General features: G+C 42.2%; 1 protein-coding gene and 2 non-coding genes across 4 annotated transcripts in view; 1 reads left to right on the plus strand and 2 right to left on the minus strand.

Annotated features, from left to right (window-relative positions):
- The window catches only part of cher (filamin protein cher), a 1,020,924-nt gene that overhangs the window by 756,554 nt on the left and 245,073 nt on the right, over positions 1–19,297 (plus strand). The gene's annotated exons all lie outside the window — the stretch shown is intronic.
- On the minus strand, positions 651–769 carry LOC138708271 (5S ribosomal RNA). The gene has a single exon (XR_011334676.1). It is a non-coding gene; the product is annotated as a 5S ribosomal RNA (ribosomal RNA).
- Positions 15,952–16,070, minus strand: LOC138708272 (5S ribosomal RNA). Its single transcript, XR_011334677.1, has one exon. It is a non-coding gene; the product is annotated as a 5S ribosomal RNA (ribosomal RNA).

A 19,297-nucleotide genomic window follows, 5' to 3' on the forward strand; every position in this document is an offset into this window, starting at 1 on the left:
ATATGTGAGCTACGTACTGTATGTCTGATGTTTTGCCATCGTACATTCAAATATTTATATTCACTGTACAGTACAGCGAACTGTTTATACTTACTGTACATGCTATAACTACTTCTCCCAACTCCGCTATTGCTATATTTCCTAAACTAAACGCTGATATTGAAATAACGCCTGGTCTGATAATGCAGTCTGTTTAAATTTCTACCGACCAAGTTCTGCCCTTCATCATGGGAAAACAACGAGCTTCTTTAAAGGATACAACTACTAGGACAGAGATATTTTCATTATGGAATTTGTACTACCCACTGAAATGTAGTAACTAATGGGATTTTAATTAGCCATATATGTACAGTATATTACATTCTTTACCTAAAATGTCTCTAACTTCTAGGGAGAGCGCGAGGTACGTTCACAATCCCCTGAATACATATTCCCTTCTTCGAGAAAACGCAGAGAAGTGAACCGTCTCATATGAATATGCTACCAGTCATAAGTTTCAATACGGAGCTGCAAGTACTTAAGAATTATCAATTACTCTACAATTATGCAGCGGCGTCATCATCCAAGCTATAGCTGGAATAGGGAAGGGAACATAATATCCCATAAGTCTTATTAGAACACGCTGGAAATAGTGACGTAAAAAAAAAAATCGCCAACGGCACGTGGTGTTCCCAAGCGGTCACCCATCCAAGTACTGACCACGCCCAATGTTGCTTGACTTCGGTGATCGGACGAGAACCGGTATTTTCAACATGGTATGGCCGTTGCCGATGAAACTGCGTAATCTGTAGGCACTTGAGGACGATGGGATTGGGGTGCACTCGATAAAACCTGCACTCGCTCACACACACACGTAAACTGCCTGCTTAGACTCTGTACCTAAATTACCAAGCTCGTTGGATGTCATTGGGATAGATGATAAATCTATCTATCAACGGCAGTTTGGTTACGTTTCAACGTCACACACTGCTGGATTGACACGGGATTAATAAAACAGCTAGTCGGCATTCTAAGTTAAGCCACAGGTGGATTGTTGTTCAACAGCGGAGCCTCCTTTCAACCACATGGTTGTGGAACTGTAGTCGGATTTTCGACATCATTTTCATGCCATACTACGGAACTTCACACAAACTTCAATTCACTTCTTGCACCGGCGGCTACTACGAATGGACTGAAGCTCGCTACTGACTAGGGGGGGGGGGGACATTTGTCTCTTGATGGATTACGTGACAGATATATAAAGTATCAGTCGTATGTTATGAACCCGAGTTTCAATAAAGATAGATTACCCGTATGTCCACAGATTCTCAGTAGTGGCCTGCGGAAGGATTATGACCGCGGTCGACAAGTTACCTTCTAAGTTGTTTTCCCTCAACAATTAATGCTGCCAAGTGAGTAGGAATGACACCGCGCTCTCATATAAGTCGTACGAAACTATTAAGGAAACGAATTTGCCTCGTGGATCCAAGTCTCCCATGGACTGCCTATAATGTATTATCTATCCTAGAAGTGTTATCGGGGTGATTATTTAAATTTTCACTCGGTGGGAAACGCTGTTGTTCTTCATTCATCTACTCTGTTATGAATAACTTGTGGCCCTTAAAAGGGCCGGTTGCTGATTCCCTAGCAAGCACTCCCGCTTACTTGGAACTAGTGTATTTTGTGACGGCCTTGGTCCCTTCACTGACGGCGTGCTTGGCCAGCTCACCGGGTAGCAGGAGACGGACGGCTGTCTGGATCTCCCGACTGGTGATGGTCGACCGCTTGTTGTAATGCGCGAGCCGCGAAGCTTCCGCGGCGATGCGCTCGAAGATGTCGTTAACGAAGCTGTTCATGATGCTCATAGCCTTTGAACTGATTCCCGTGTCTGGGTGAACTTGTTTCAGAACCTTGTAGATGTAAATGGCGTAGCTCTCCTTCCTCTTGCGCTTCTTCTTCTTATCGCCCTTCGAAATATTCTTCTGGGCCTTGCCGGCCTTCTTGGCAGCCTTTCCGGAAGCTTTGGGGGGCATGGTGCTCGTCTGATGATGAGCCGAACGAACGAATGAATGGGGACGAAGAAAGAATGAATGATGTTTAAAATGGCAGGCAGGGTAAGCATCCCATGCCTCCATTGGTTCCTCGACAAGCAATTCGCTAACTTTAGATCGAGGTACCCAGCTATAAGCCGTTTGCCCTCTCATCTAACAGTAGTGTATTTCCCCTGTGAATGATTTTATGAACATGTATACGCTATCAGTTGAATTGTGAATGAAATGAATGAAGTGAAGTGAGCACCATGCCTCGCAGATGTTAAGGAGAGGTGGAGAGTCCAGTGCTCTGGTCAGTTCTGTCCTAGTCACGTTTTTGTAGTGGCGCTAGGGAAACTCGTAACCTGTTACCAACAAAGTGGTGGGCTACTCGTTTCCGTAGAAGCCGTCTGGCTGCCTGGTTGGCTGTGGCAAGTGTCGTGTGTCGTTTCGTAGGGTTTGTGTCAGTAGTGAGTAAAGAAATAGTGAATGTCACTATTTCGTCCTGTAGTCTGTTTAGTTGCCGGTCAATGTAGGATTCTATTTTCTGCATAGCAGAACGTAGAACCCCCTCGACCAGCTGTTCCGTAGTTGTTTTTTCTGTCTGTGGATCGTCTGTAGTGTTTGTCTTGGTTGTCGTTGTCTTAGCTGCATCCGCATAAGACAAATCGGGTTTGGGAAGTGTTGGGTTGAAAACGGACTGTGATGGTTTGGGTATAGGTTTCGGTATTGGTTTGTGGGTGTCTATGGGGACGTGCGTGGGATCGGTGGAGGTTATGAGATTAGTCCTTGGATATTTTGGACAGCGAGCTTGGCCCGTATAATGGGTGTCGCTGTTGCACGTGGCGCAATACCTAATCTGGGATAGGCGGTTGTGGTTGCACAGGTCGGGATTTTTGCCGCACTTAAAACAAGTCTTGGGCTTGTCGCAGTTTGTCCTTGTATGGCCGTATTGTGCACAGTTAAGGCACGGTCGGTGGAAGATTGTCTCGTGTGATGGCTCTACTCTGTAGTACCGTCCTGCAAGTTTAATTCCTTCTAGTAATTTGTCTGCTGTGGTGATGTCATTTGTGAAAATTCTAACTAAGTTGGTGGGTTTGTCTGTCTGTGCGGAGATAATTCTCTTAATGCGTGTGATGCCTGGATGTGTTACAGCCAGGATCTGCATTAGTTCGTCCTCAGAGATCAGCGTGTCGACATTTTTCATGACGACACTGATCTCTTTATTTCGGGTCTGTTTCTGTCTTGATTCACTAGGCGTAATGTTGATTTCTGCGGACGGACCGAAGTTGTACAGGGGAATTGCCCTAGCGAACTTCTCCGCGTCGTCAATCGTGGCGAATGTGAGTGTAGTTGTCTTGGTAGTGTGTGCCCAGAACTGTCGTGGAGTTTGAATGTCGAGTCGGTACTGTTTCATTAGTCGCTCTATGTGTAGTGGGTTGTTGCCGTTTTTTGTGTGGTTCAGTATTTTCAGTACTGTCCTTGTCTTGGTTCCTTGTGCGGTGTTAGGAGGAGTGGGAGAAGTGGGGCTTGCCGGAGTCGAACCGGATACTTTTGTGGGAATTGGTTTGCGCCTGTTGGACCGCTTCCCTTCTGAGGATTCGTGAGACGACGCCTCAGAGCTGGGAGGTGGTCCGTTGGGAGACTTCTCTGCTGTGGGTTTAGGGACAGGAGACCTCTCTGCTCTAGGTTTTGGAGCCGGCCCTTCTGAGGGCCCCTCTTGTGGAATGGAAGTAACCTCTGCCTCTTCCTCAGAAGAAGAAGAAGAAGAAGAAGATTCACTGTCCAATAGAGAGGGGGGTGGGGTGGAGGAGGGATGGGATGGGTGGCCTGGTAGTTCCCAAGGTCCGAGGAGAGTGGCGGTTGGTGGAGTTTGGTATCGGGCGTGCTTCCCGAATTGTCGTGGATGCATTAAAGTCATCTGCCGTAAGTTTTCTCGGGAGGAAAAAACGTAGGCTCTCGTGGTTTTGTTTAAAGTCAAGGTCGTTGTGGGTTTCCGTGGAGTCACTGCGTCCAGTAGGTCGGGGTCAGCGTTTGTGATCACTACTGCTCTATTAGCAGTGATCGGTGCCATGGTCTTTAGTGTATGTAAGTCGTCGATCGTCTTGGTTGGTGAAGCGCTGGACTTACCAAATGATGATGGTTGTGGTGGTGATGTGGCTTCCGGAGAGACAGGTTTTGCGGCGGCCGTCGGTTTCACCGTCTTCCGCCTCGTCTTCCGCTTCCCCGGTGGCTGGCCTCCGTCCGGCCGAGACTTGTCGACACAAGGCGGCGGCCGGCTCCCGCTGTTCATCTTCGTTGGTTGTAAGCTGGCGACTTTTACCAGTGAGTGTCTTGCTAGATTCAGCTCCCTCTCTTGATCTGATTGATCTGATCTGATTGATGATGATGATGATCTGATTGATTGGTGATGAGCCCGGAGGGAGAAAAATATTTAAGTCGCAGGGACAATGCCGTACTGCCTTCCCAGTGCGAGCCAATAGAAACAGCGCAAACGTTTGTGACTTTACGATTGGTCCGCTGTCGATTATTGACGTTGGCGTAAAAGTGAAGGTTACCGTCGGGCCCTGCATCATTTTGGGCGAGGCGTCGTTCTTGTAGTTAAACAGCTGCAAGTAGGAGTAGCATCATGTCGGGTCGTGGAAAGGGAGGCAAGGTGAAGGGAAAGTCAAAGTCTCGATCCAGCCGTGCTGGGTTGCAGTTCCCGGTAGGCCGTATCCACCGTCTTTTGCGTAAGGGCAATTACGCAGAGCGAGTTGGTGCCGGTGCGCCAGTCTACCTGGCCGCGGTGATGGAGTACCTGGCGGCCGAAGTTCTCGAGTTGGCTGGCAACGCAGCTCGTGACAACAAGAAGACTAGGATCATTCCTCGTCACTTACAGCTCGCCATTCGCAACGACGAGGAGCTGAACAAACTCCTGTCCGGCGTCACCATCGCCCAGGGTGGTGTGTTGCCCAACATCCAGGCGGTTCTCCTCCCGAAGAAAACCGAGAAGAAGGCTTAAGCCCCTTCTCCGTAAAACGGCCCTTTTAAGGGCCCCACTAACCTCACAAAAGTCAGAAATAGCCAGTATTGTTAATCCTCTCTCACGGCTTCGTAATGTAATTTCATTACGCGTGTCAACTTTCTCTCTCTCTCTATACCGGTGGGCTGATTTAATATCATCATTCTGTAATTTTGTGCTCTGAACGATGTCGTTGTCCCAGGTTCGCACTGAAGTACTTGAAACCGTTGTACATTTACTAGGCTATTGTGTGATAACACATTATACTGATGCATATAGAAAGGTTTCATTATTATTATATAATTTAACACAATACGAGTTAAATTAGATGATGATGCCAAGGTACATAGTTGGCTTCGAAATTTATGTAATATATTTCTATCATATTAGAGTAATGGAGATTATCGTGAAAATAATCACAAGTCCCCTTCTTTGGTGCCCATCGTGGTTTTAGACATATACGTTTGAATATACTAGTTTACTTTACTACATACTACGAATGAAACTAATTTTGAATAAGAAATCGATAACTGGTGAACAACTTACGGCGTTATAATAGAGTTCCTAATGCGTTTGTTTGTTGGTGCACATATTGGCCGCACGCGCAGGAACCCCAATACTGAGATGATGACATGACCTTCTCGTAGGAATCGAAGGCTTTGACAATTTGCGTTCGAATTTCCCCTCTCTCTGTCGTTTCGTTCGAACCGAAATGACGCAAGCTATACGTGGAAGTTGTCTGACAGGACGAAGTCCTGTGTTCTGACATGCGATGTGTACCTCTTCTCCCCAGTGTTTACCACACTGGATTCCTATGACCTAAAAGTTGGCATTGCAAAAACGTGGTGATGTGATGTTCAGTATGTGTCAATCCCCTCGGTTCCTTGTTACGGTCTGGTGAGCATTGCCTACCTGCGTTGTCATATTACCCACCAATTCTTCGGACAGTGATTATTGACTTACAGAAGTTTACAGTAACAGGTAACATAATCCGAGGAGCAAGGCTTCACAGAGGAATCCGGTCTTTCCACTTGATATACCAAGCGTTGGGGTCAGACCCATTTGAAAAACGGAGAGGCATTTCTTACAACGTCTTTTGCTGATACTGAAGTGCCCCTACGAAATAAGTTCTGTTTTCCGCACTGGCCTGTTGAGCTAGTGGTCACACAGTAAAGGTGAATTAAATTAATCTCGACAACTACTGCCCTTTTTAGACGGATTTTATGGCCCTGAAAAGGGCCGTTTTGCCGACGGATTCGGCAGCAGACGTGTGTAGGCAGTCTAACCGCCGAACCCGTAGAGAGTCCTCCCCTGCCTCTTCAAGGCGTATACCACGTCCATGGCCGTGACTGTCTTCCGCTTCGCGTGCTCGGTGTATGTTACAGCGTCACGGATTACGTTCTCCAGAAAGACCTTGAGAACACCTCTCGTCTCCTCGTAGATGAGGCCGGAGATACGCTTTACGCCTCCACGTCGGGCGAGACGACGAATGGCCGGCTTCGTGATGCCCTGAATATTATCTCGGAGAACCTTCCTGTGGCGCTTCGCTCCACCTTTGCCAAGACCCTTGCCTCCCTTGCCGCGTCCAGTCATGTTGCTCGTGTGACGAAGGTTAAAAGTGATCTCGACGGCGGGTCATTTTTTGGTTTATATACTAAAACCCGCGGACCAATCACATTACGGAAGGGGCGTGGCTTCTCAACGGGCGAAGACATAAATACCCCTCTTGGGGGCAGCGGGCGCGACTGTATTGCGTCAACTTGGGTTGCGAGGACGAAGGAGTAAGCGATGGCACGTACGAAGCAAACTGCGCGTAAGTCCACGGGAGGCAAGGCTCCACGAAAGCAGCTGGCAACGAAGGCCGCTAGGAAGAGCGCACCGGCTACTGGAGGCGTGAAGAAACCCCATCGATACCGACCTGGTACAGTTGCTCTTCGCGAGATCCGTCGTTACCAGAAGAGCACCGAGCTCCTCATCCGCAAGCTGCCTTTCCAGCGCTTGGTGCGTGAAATCGCTCAGGATTTCAAAACCGACCTCCGTTTCCAGAGCTCAGCCGTAATGGCCTTGCAGGAGGCAAGCGAGGCATACCTCGTCGGTCTCTTCGAGGATACCAACCTTTGCGCCATCCACGCCAAGCGCGTGACCATTATGCCCAAGGATATTCAGCTGGCTAGGCGCATCCGCGGCGAGAGGGCTTGAATTAACAAAGGTACTCCTGCCCGCAAAAAGGCCCTTTTCAGGGCCACTAGTTATTTCTCGGAAGAGCCGGTTGTACCGTACTCCAGGTCTCGTTCCTACTACCCTCAGTTCAAGGTCACCTCAATAATATAAATGGTTTCTCCCTTTCCATTCCTCACCGTATCAGCATTTTCCCACAGCCTGTTTGACAAATATCGCAATGTATCCTATAGGTTAATAAACAATTTTTTAATAGAACGATGGATAACAAAGTTTCTTAGGAAAATTAAAAAAAAATTTCACAGTTCTATAATATTGCACATTATATATATTTACCAAATTAAGGGTTAACGCCGCCGGGACGAGTGATCCTCCGTCCGACCGATCACAAGCGCCAAGGCTCAAAGTGGTCCAGAAAGCAAATCTAGCTGGACTAAAAATGTGACATATTTCCATGAAACTTCGCACTATAGTCACTACTGTATAAGAGGAGAAACTACCCCTTTATAGACGATGCGTTTTGACAAAAATTAGTGACTTGTCTCATATATAATATATTGTTTTAATGAAACTTTACACAGTACTTACATGTAGCTCGTTTATACTATATTGGATACAAAATGTGATTATGATTGTATAAGAGTAGCTACTTGTCTCCTATCTAACATTTTTTACTTTCACGAAACTATAACTGTGACTCATTATTTTCGATAGTACAGACGTGGTCTGCTTAGGAAAGGACAAGCGGAAGACTGTGACCTTTGTGACCTCGGGTGGGTATTACGATAACATTTATAACCGTCACCCTGATAAGCATCCGAGCAGCTTATTTCACAAAAGGAGTTTGAATACAAACAATTCCTTCAATCTACTACGATTATTACAATAACTGATTTCATTAATCTCCTCTCTTCTTTAGCAAAATATAAATTACCTTCAATTGGTCGATTCAGCAAACTTGTTCATAAAACTTATCGCTATTGCGTCACGTTTCGCAATTTTTCTAAAGTAAAAACAAAAACACGAACAAACGCCTACTCCTTTAACCTCATCGCTCTCTTATCTCTAGAATCCCGGGGGGTAGAGAACCTGAATTCTCTGTGGTGTGAAACAAAGCAACCCGCAGGAGCAATGACACGTTCAATTGTCCTAATAATAGAAAAAAAATTACACGTCATTTAGTGTATTCAGAACATTTTTACAGGACCGTGTAGGATATTCACTCTCCTGTCGAATAGTTTCGGCGGCTGGTAGGCGATACGCATTAATTAAAATAATACTTGCGTACCTTGTTCAGGACAGTGACTGTGCTACTTTCTTTCTTTCTTTCTTTCTTTCTTTCTTTCTTTCTTTCTTTCTTTCTTTCTTTCCTTTATTTGTAGCTTATTGATGACACCAGATGCCATAACGGAAATGCCGTGATGGTATGTTTGTTTAATATTCAAAATCAAGTGACAGACGCTATTTGACTTTGCGGTGGAGGGGATAGGGACCTGATCTCGGATGTTCCGAGAGATGCCGGCGCACAGTTGTCCAGAACGCAAAACTATGTAAGAAAATCAACTTCATCATAACCGAAGTTTAAGTAATATCTAGGCTTAAACAAAAGCTAGGCATTGTGCACAACAACATACAAAACATCAATATCAGTAAGAGGTGGGACAAAACATGAGTTTTTTTTTTTTTTTTTTTTTTTTTTTTTAAGTCACGCTCTTCAGTTGATTTTTGTTCGTGGGGTCAGTGGCTGTTTTATATTGTTAAACCTTCCCTTATGGAGGTCATAGGACAAGATGTGTACTTTCATTTAATACGCGAAAAGCAATCTATAATACGTTAGCATTCATTTAATTGGCACGTTTACTGAGATTTGTGCAACTAGTTTTTTTTTTTTTTTTTTTTTTTTACGACATATTTAACAGGCTGTGCATTACAAGTAAACCTGAGTTAACTTTCAATTCTTCTACCCACACATTAATCAAATATTAAACTCTATACGGCTTAAAATTTAGCTGCTACATCCTGCAAACTTAGATGTTATATTCATCTCTTGGTGGCGCTTTACGAATTCGACAGCAGCCACTTTTCAGAGTCTGGATGAAGGAGCTTAATTTCTCCAAGAAAAATTCAACACTTCTTGAACATATAATGAACAACTAAATTATGGAGTATATCCATGAATCTAGCATTTTGTTACCAACTGCGAAAAATATGGCAGGCTAGTCATCTTTTAGGAGCATAATTTCTATTAAAACATTAAAAATTATCAGAAACACTAATTTTTCCCTAATTCCCTAATTACACGAGCATAATTCGTTTTTGCATAGATGCGTATAAAATTTCATGGAAATATGTTACATAGGGGAGAAATTATTAACTCTGTATAAATGTAGCCTCTAAACACAAGAAGTAGATTCCCATATAAAAACCATTATCTGAATTTATGCTACCTGTAACTATACTGTGTGAAATATAATGTAAATATTTCAGTTAAGATAGAAATTATTAATTTAGTCTATAAAGCACTTCCGATACAACTCTTCACACAATAATAATAATAATAATAATAATAATAATAATAATAATAATAATTATAGTAATAGTAATAATAATAATAAGAAGAAGAAGAAGAAGAAGAAGAAGAAGAATACACACTCGCCCGAATACAGAAATGTGAAGGGTCAGCAGGACAGAGTATTTGAGAATCATATCATATCATATCATAATATATATTCCTTACATTCATGTTAACAACCCTTAAATGTGCAAAACTTCATATCTCACACTAGTTTATTAAAAAAGGTCGGACTGTAAAGAAAACAACTATCGCAATTTTCATATTTTAAGATTCCCTGCAGTTTATACAATTTCATTTATACCACTTAGGATGTATTCATTAAGGATATGCTAATTTTTAATGAAACACACACACACACACACACACACACACACATCTATTATACTAAACATAAACCCACAAGAGAAAACAATACTTGTATTAACTGTAAACATTTTTCTTCCTTTCTTTATTTTTAGCAGAATCCTCCATTTCACCCTTTATCTCACTAGATGCGCTTCCCGCAGACATTCTTCATTATATGTTTCACACACCACTTCGTAACACTTGCAGCGGTTGACTTTTGTTTTCTTGTCTTTTTCTCTAGGGTATATTGTACATAGTGCTCGGTATCGGTGCTCGTTCACGTGATATTTTACCTTTGTTTTTCTTGCTAACTCCTGCCAATTTTTCTGATATTTCCCGTAGTTGATTGGTCAAGTACTGCGGATTGATTCCCGGTTATAACAAACACACCTACACTACATTCCAATGATTTCTGACTCGTTACTGCACATTTTAGAAACACTGTACGGAAGCACACGCAGTCTCTCGTAAATCAACAGGTTACAACAGAGACTTACACTTGCAAACGCGTGGGGATTTCAGAAAATTTCTTACTATTTCAGTACCTTTAACTGTACAACAGATTTTGTTTTCTCGAAAAAGAAAGGTCAACGTTACTATTGACAAAAGACAGAAACGTACGATTACAATACCTTTATTTTAAACAATCTTAGAGGTGGTCTGGGAATTCCTAAACTCACCACGCGACTACTTAACCCTAGACAGGTAATCATCACTGTACTCATGTTAAAGGTAAGCATTCGTAATTTTTACTACTCACATTTTAATTAACTGAAATCAACTCAATATCACACATTTAACAACTTTTACACTTTTCGTAGCCATTAGTGTTCATTTAATTTTAAGTTTGTCATAAAGTCTTTACGTTCATGTTATTGTCCTATTTACAATTAGTGCAAACAACAGCGCGATGTTCTCTGCAGAACCCCTTTTTGCAAAGTCCACAAAATGTTGTCATCATTCTCCTCTTCTTTGCAGGACATTTATAGCAAACAGTACGTTCACCATCTGGCTGCATTACCTGGCATTGTTGTTGCACAGCAATGTTCAGATGTTCTTCAATTGTTGCCCGCAGAGATCGGTGTAAAGTAGGACGTGCAAAGCGGTGCTGCATCCACGGTTTTGTCAGCTCTTCACACAATTGGAAAATGAATTGTTTTCTTGATATTGTTTTCTGAGTTCTTCTAACTATAAATTATCCATGAATTTATACTTGCAATATTTAGCATGTTGTAAAATATTGCTAGTGGCCAGCGCCTCGTCTTTCTATTGCAGGAAAGATTGTGGCACATTTGACATAGTGTATCTACACCACCTTTAGTCCCATTGTAAATAATAATAATAATAATAATAATAATAATAATAAAGGCTTTACATATAACGTGTTGCTTACTGTTGTCATTGCAGTCCACGTCGGTGGGGGTGGGGGGGTTTCTTTCTCCTCCTCCTTCCTCTAAAAAGAGCAGTTACCAGGGTCTAAGGAAGTGAATGCCCTTTTCTTTCTGGGCTCATCCCTACATTTGTCTTAGCTCCTTAGGGAAAACCACGGAAAACCCTCAGGCTTGCGAATAGACTGAATGAATGAGAGGAGAAACTTTAAAGGTACGTGAAAACACGTCCATGCAAGGGAGTTGGGACTGTGAAAAATTGAATATGTGAAATCCAAGACTGTATTTGCCAGGCGAGCAAAGATGAAGAAGAAGAAAGGCTTACGTATGACGTGTGGCTTACTGTTGTCATTGCAGTCCGCGTCGGCCAGCGGTGGGAGGGGGGGGGGGTCAATATACCTGCACATATCAGTTCAAATTATAAAAACCTCTTAATGCTACTGCGGTACTATTCCATTGCCGAACACAATATGAAGAAATTAGCAGATCCCTGAACTGAACTCTTATTACTCTGAAATTACCGCGCAGTACAATTATAGCTATGACGCATTGCAAGCGTTAGTCACCATATCGATTTGCTAAGCAAATTTAATCCCTTTAGAGCATGTCCCCCCCCCCTCCTCCTCCATATCAGCCAACAACATACTGGATGAAGAAGACTCCTGCAAAAGGGACGAATTAAGATTTAATTTTATTTTAATGATAGACTAACATTGCAAAGTTCCAAAATAATTTTTTGCATTCCTTCATTACACTAGTCGTACAAAATTGCGGTCGTATCTCGTACTATCTATACTAATAATAAATCTGTAGCCGAAATTTTTCTGGTAAGTTTCGATTTTCCAAAAGTAATTGGTCCTAACATATATAATTAACCACCCTGAAACCGAAAATCGCATTTTTGAAATTTTTGTTTGTATGTCTGTCTGTATGTTTGTTACCTTTTCACGCGATAATGGCTGAACCGATTTATATGAAAACTGGAATATAAATTAAGTTTGTTGTAACTTAGATTTTAGGCTATATGGCATTCGAAATACATTATTTAAAAGGGGAGTTATAAGGGGGCCTGAATTAAATAAATCGAAATATCTCGCTTATTATTGATATTTGAGAAAAAATGTTACATAACAGATGTTCCTTTAAAAATGATTTCCGTTAAGTTTTATTTTTTTACAACATTTTGATAGGACTGATATTTAATGAGATAAATGAGTTTTAAAATTAAAATAACGCTATCTAAGACGGTGCAATGAATTAAGAACAAATGACTTCGTCTATAAGGGGCCTTGGACAACAACAATCGAAACAGGGGCCTTGGACATCAACAAACAATCGAAAGCTATTAAACATAGCCTACAGGGAATGTTTCTGTGTTTGTATGAAGTAATATCACAAGCTCGTAAATTAACTGATTTGTATAATTAGTTATTATTTCACCATTGGAAACTGTAGTTTCTCTAGATGGACATAATGCTATAATGTTATTACAGTAACGTCTGAGTAAATCGAGGACAGGTAAGATTAAAATAGCTTCTTATGCACAGAAAATTTGATAGGCTATTTTGTACATTCGTTTTCTGTATTTCTTAAAATAATATTTATGTACACGCATTTTAATCTCAGAGAATTAACGAACAACGAGAGTGTATTGATTTAGTATGCAGTAATAGTACTTTAGCTTGGCAATCCATTATTTTAATAATTCATATTTTAACTATGCTCAATTGAATCGTGTTAAAATACATAAAATATATATGCAATAAATGCAGTGCTAAAAAAAAATTGGGTAATATGCGAAGCAGATTATCTTGCGCTGTTGTAAAAGTTGTTCCCTGGATCAGACGTCCTATTTTAATTATGTAATTACTTTATATTTATTTCTAACAGGTGGAGCGGAGCGAACGGGTACGGCTAGCTAACAATAAGTGAGAACTTACAATACAACAACAACAACAACAACAGCTGATAATCTGAAAGGGAACATAGTAATTTGGGGTGAATTAAAATGCAGCTTCCATTCGTTTAAAATTTCTTTAAATTTTAACTAAATATTAATGTAGATATTACCTCTAAAGGTAAATGGGGGCATGTTTCACAACGCTAACAAATTACAAATTAACAATATACAATTAACAACGGAAATATTACATATGCTTGTTAACTGTGTTTCACAATGCAATCTTATTCACTTGTATGTTTTAACGAACTTTACAAAATCGGCGAAACAAACTTACAAATACGCATAATTGGTTGAACAAAATCGCCAACGACAGTTTACAAAAATCACTAAGGATCAGAGGTAAAGTAGCTGTAATTTTAGAACTATCGATGGACATGTTTATATTTTTTTATATATATTTTATTTAGATTTTGCTACATCGGCGACAACGGAGTTTCGCGGCATGCAATTGGTCGAGCATACCAATGCATTAATTAGCCTACGACTTAACTGACGAAAGTTAGCGCGAAATTCATTCAAATAATTGATAAATAATGGATTTGACCCACGTAGTTATATGCAGTTGATAGAGCAGCTAACATGTCCATCCATTAAAATCAACTTCGCTCTCTGCTGGTCCATCAGTATATTTTATTGTTTCATCCATAACCTCGCCAACATTAGGGAACCCAGCAGGAGGAGCATAAAAATCCTTTGCCCGAGTAAGCACATTCGGTGATCAATAACCCGCCTCGAGTTTTTTCAATCTTGTAACAACATCAACTACCATGTGTGAACTTTTGCACACTGTAATCTTATAAATTCCGTTCTTATCTGCTAACGCAGGGAACTGAGAGCTACTATGCAACCAATGCAGTTCTCGCTTTGAGGTTAGGGCACCACTTTTCCCTTTCAGATGTTGCATGTGATGTCCCATATCTTGTAGGAGAGATTACAGCGAAATGGGATTCGGAACGACTTCAGAATACTGCGTAAGTAATGCCGACATTGCATTATTAAGTGATTGGTTTTCGGTGCAAAGTTTTTCTTCTTTAAGTGCGAGTATTTATTAAATACGTTCCTCGTATATAAGAACTAACGCGGTATTCTGAAGTATAGCGCGGGATTCATTCGAAACCTTTCATTAATATTCGTACAATGATACGAACGTGGCCGGAAAATTCTACGTTAGGCCTAAATGCAAAATCTTCGTCTGAGTCGCTAGAACTACTCAATAACATCACAACTGCTTCAGTGTAATTCTTAATGGTACCCTGTTACTATAAAATTGATTTTATACATATGTGTTTATTTTTTTCATTCACAATTAGAAGCTATTTCAACAGGGCTACTGTAGAAAATGTGCTAACTTCACTAGTAAAGTTTAGTTTACACGTTTGTAAAATTACTCCTTCGTTGTGAAACAAACATATCACTTGTAAAGAGCGCAAAATTTCATTCGTAAAGATTTGATTTCCTTTGTACAGTCCACCTTTACAAACAAAGATTGTGAAACAGAAGTTTACAAACAGAGTTCACAATTTCCAAAGATTGTAAACTTTGTGAAACACCCCACTGGTGAATCAGCACGCCGAGCTCGATCGAAATACAACCAGTTACTATTATTTCCCTATCGTTTTTTGACATTTGATTCCGCGTCCTACCCCTTTCATTCGTTACTAACCAACAACGCCAATAGCAGAAGGTAACGCAAAAACAGTCACCGGTTCCCCGATGCATGGCTTTCTCTCTCAATGTCAACTGAGAGTTAAAAATATTCATTATAATATGCACTTTCCACTCACTCCTCAGAATGTCTTCTTTATTTTTATTTATTTATTTATTTATTTATTTTTAAAGATATGTGAGCTACGTACTGTATGTCTGATGTTTTGCCATCGTACATTCAAATATTTATATTCACTGTACAGTACAGCGAACTGTTTATACTTACTGTACATGCTATAACTACTTCTCCCAACTCCGCTATTGCTATATTTCCTAAACTAAACGCTGATATTGAAATAACGCCTGGTCTGATAATGCAGTCTGTTTAAATTTCTACCGACCAAGTTCTGCCCTTCATCATGGGAAAACAACGAGCTTCTTTAAAGGATACAACTACTAGGACAGAGATATTTTCATTATGGAATTTGTACTACCCACTGAAATGTAGTAACTAATGGGATTTTAATTAGCCATATATGTACAGTATATTACATTCTTTACCTAAAATGTCTCTAACTTCTAGGGAGAGCGCGAGGTACGTTCACAATCCCCTGAATACATATTCCCTTCTTCGAGAAAACGCAGAGAAGTGAACCGTCTCATATGAATATGCTACCAGTCATAAGTTTCAATACGGAGCTGCAAGTACTTAAGAATTATCAATTACTCTACAATTATGCAGCGGCGTCATCATCCAAGCTATAGCTGGAATAGGGAAGGGAACATAATATCCCATAAGTCTTATTAGAACACGCTGGAAATAGTGACGTAAAAAAAAAAATCGCCAACGGCACGTGGTGTTCCCAAGCGGTCACCCATCCAAGTACTGACCACGCCCAATGTTGCTTGACTTCGGTGATCGGACGAGAACCGGTATTTTCAACATGGTATGGCCGTTGCCGATGAAACTGCGTAATCTGTAGGCACTTGAGGACGATGGGATTGGGGTGCACTCGATAAAACCTGCACTCGCTCACACACACACGTAAACTGCCTGCTTAGACTCTGTACCTAAATTACCAAGCTCGTTGGATGTCATTGGGATAGATGATAAATCTATCTATCAACGGCAGTTTGGTTACGTTTCAACGTCACACACTGCTGGATTGACACGGGATTAATAAAACAGCTAGTCGGCATTCTAAGTTAAGCCACAGGTGGATTGTTGTTCAACAGCGGAGCCTCCTTTCAACCACATGGTTGTGGAACTGTAGTCGGATTTTCGACATCATTTTCATGCCATACTACGGAACTTCACACAAACTTCAATTCACTTCTTGCACCGGCGGCTACTACGAATGGACTGAAGCTCGCTACTGACTAGGGGGGGGGGGGACATTTGTCTCTTGATGGATTACGTGACAGATATATAAAGTATCAGTCGTATGTTATGAACCCGAGTTTCAATAAAGATAGATTACCCGTATGTCCACAGATTCTCAGTAGTGGCCTGCGGAAGGATTATGACCGCGGTCGACAAGTTACCTTCTAAGTTGTTTTCCCTCAACAATTAATGCTGCCAAGTGAGTAGGAATGACACCGCGCTCTCATATAAGTCGTACGAAACTATTAAGGAAACGAATTTGCCTCGTGGATCCAAGTCTCCCATGGACTGCCTATAATGTATTATCTATCCTAGAAGTGTTATCGGGGTGATTATTTAAATTTTCACTCGGTGGGAAACGCTGTTGTTCTTCATTCATCTACTCTGTTATGAATAACTTGTGGCCCTTAAAAGGGCCGGTTGCTGATTCCCTAGCAAGCACTCCCGCTTACTTGGAACTAGTGTATTTTGTGACGGCCTTGGTCCCTTCACTGACGGCGTGCTTGGCCAGCTCACCGGGTAGCAGGAGACGGACGGCTGTCTGGATCTCCCGACTGGTGATGGTCGACCGCTTGTTGTAATGCGCGAGCCGCGAAGCTTCCGCGGCGATGCGCTCGAAGATGTCGTTAACGAAGCTGTTCATGATGCTCATAGCCTTTGAACTGATTCCCGTGTCTGGGTGAACTTGTTTCAGAACCTTGTAGATGTAAATGGCGTAGCTCTCCTTCCTCTTGCGCTTCTTCTTCTTATCGCCCTTCGAAATATTCTTCTGGGCCTTGCCGGCCTTCTTGGCAGCCTTTCCGGAAGCTTTGGGGGGCATGGTGCTCGTCTGATGATGAGCCCGGAGGGAGAAAAATATTTAAGTCGCAGGGACAATGCCGTACTGCCTTCCCAGTGCGAGCCAATAGAAACAGCGCAAACGTTTGTGACTTTACGATTGGTCCGCTGTCGATTATTGACGTTGGCGTAAAAGTGAAGGTTACCGTCGGGCCCTGCATCATTTTGGGCGAGGCGTCGTTCTTGTAGTTAAACAGCTGCAAGTAGGAGTAGCATCATGTCGGGTCGTGGAAAGGGAGGCAAGGTGAAGGGAAAGTCAAAGTCTCGATCCAGCCGTGCTGGGTTGCAGTTCCCGGTAGGCCGTATCCACCGTCTTTTGCGTAAGGGCAATTACGCAGAGCGAGTTGGTGCCGGTGCGCCAGTCTACCTGGCCGCGGTGATGGAGTACCTGGCGGCCGAAGTTCTCGAGTTGGCTGGCAACGCAGCTCGTGACAACAAGAAGACTAGGATCATTCCTCGTCACTTACAGCTCGCCATTCGCAACGACGAGGAGCTGAACAAACTCCTGTCCGGCGTCACCATCGCCCAGGGTGGTGTGTTGCCCAACATCCAGGCGGTTCTCCTCCCGAAGAAAACCGAGAAGAAGGCTTAAGCCCCTTCTCCGTAAAACGGCCCTTTTAAGGGCCCCACTAACCTCACAAAAGTCAGAAATAGCCAGTATTGTTAATCCTCTCTCACGGCTTCGTAATGTAATTTCATTACGCGTGTCAACTTTCTCTCTCTCTCTATACCGGTGGGCTGATTTAATATCATCATTCTGTAATTTTGTGCTCTGAACGATGTCGTTGTCCCAGGTTCGCACTGAAGTACTTGAAACCGTTGTACATTTACTAGGCTATTGTGTGATAACACATTATACTGATGCATATAGAAAGGTTTCATTATTATTATATAATTTAACACAATACGAGTTAAATTAGATGATGATGCCAAGGTACATAGTTGGCTTCGAAATTTATGTAATATATTTCTATCATATTAGAGTAATGGAGATTATCGTGAAAATAATCACAAGTCCCCTTCTTTGGTGCCCATCGTGGTTTTAGACATATACGTTTGAATATACTAGTTTACTTTACTACATACTACGAATGAAACTAATTTTGAATAAGAAATCGATAACTGGTGAACAACTTACGGCGTTATAATAGAGTTCCTAATGCGTTTGTTTGTTGGTGCACATATTGGCCGCACGCGCAGGAACCCCAATACTGAGATGATGACATGACCTTCTCGTAGGAATCGAAGGCTTTGACAATTTGCGTTCGAATTTCCCCTCTCTCTGTCGTTTCGTTCGAACCGAAATGACGCAAGCTATACGTGGAAGTTGTCTGACAGGACGAAGTCCTGTGTTCTGACATGCGATGTGTACCTCTTCTCCCCAGTGTTTACCACACTGGATTCCTATGACCTAAAAGTTGGCATTGCAAAAACGTGGTGATGTGATGTTCAGTATGTGTCAATCCCCTCGGTTCCTTGTTACGGTCTGGTGAGCATTGCCTACCTGCGTTGTCATATTACCCACCAATTCTTCGGACAGTGATTATTGACTTACAGAAGTTTACAGTAACAGGTAACATAATCCGAGGAGCAAGGCTTCACAGAGGAATCCGGTCTTTCCACTTGATATACCAAGCGTTGGGGTCAGACCCATTTGAAAAACGGAGAGGCATTTCTTACAACGTCTTTTGCTGATACTGAAGTGCCCCTACGAAATAAGTTCTGTTTTCCGCACTGGCCTGTTGAGCTAGTGGTCACACAGTAAAGGTGAATTAAATTAATCTCGACAACTACTGCCCTTTTTAGACGGATTTTATGGCCCTGAAAAGGGCCGTTTTGCCGACGGATTCGGCAGCAGACGTGTGTAGGCAGTCTAACCGCCGAACCCGTAGAGAGTCCTCCCCTGCCTCTTCAAGGCGTATACCACGTCCATGGCCGTGACTGTCTTCCGCTTCGCGTGCTCGGTG

The sequence above is a fragment of the Periplaneta americana genome, chromosome 10 (genome assembly GCF_040183065.1).
Source record: "Periplaneta americana isolate PAMFEO1 chromosome 10, P.americana_PAMFEO1_priV1, whole genome shotgun sequence".
Lineage (NCBI taxonomy): Eukaryota > Metazoa > Arthropoda > Insecta > Blattodea > Blattidae > Periplaneta > Periplaneta americana.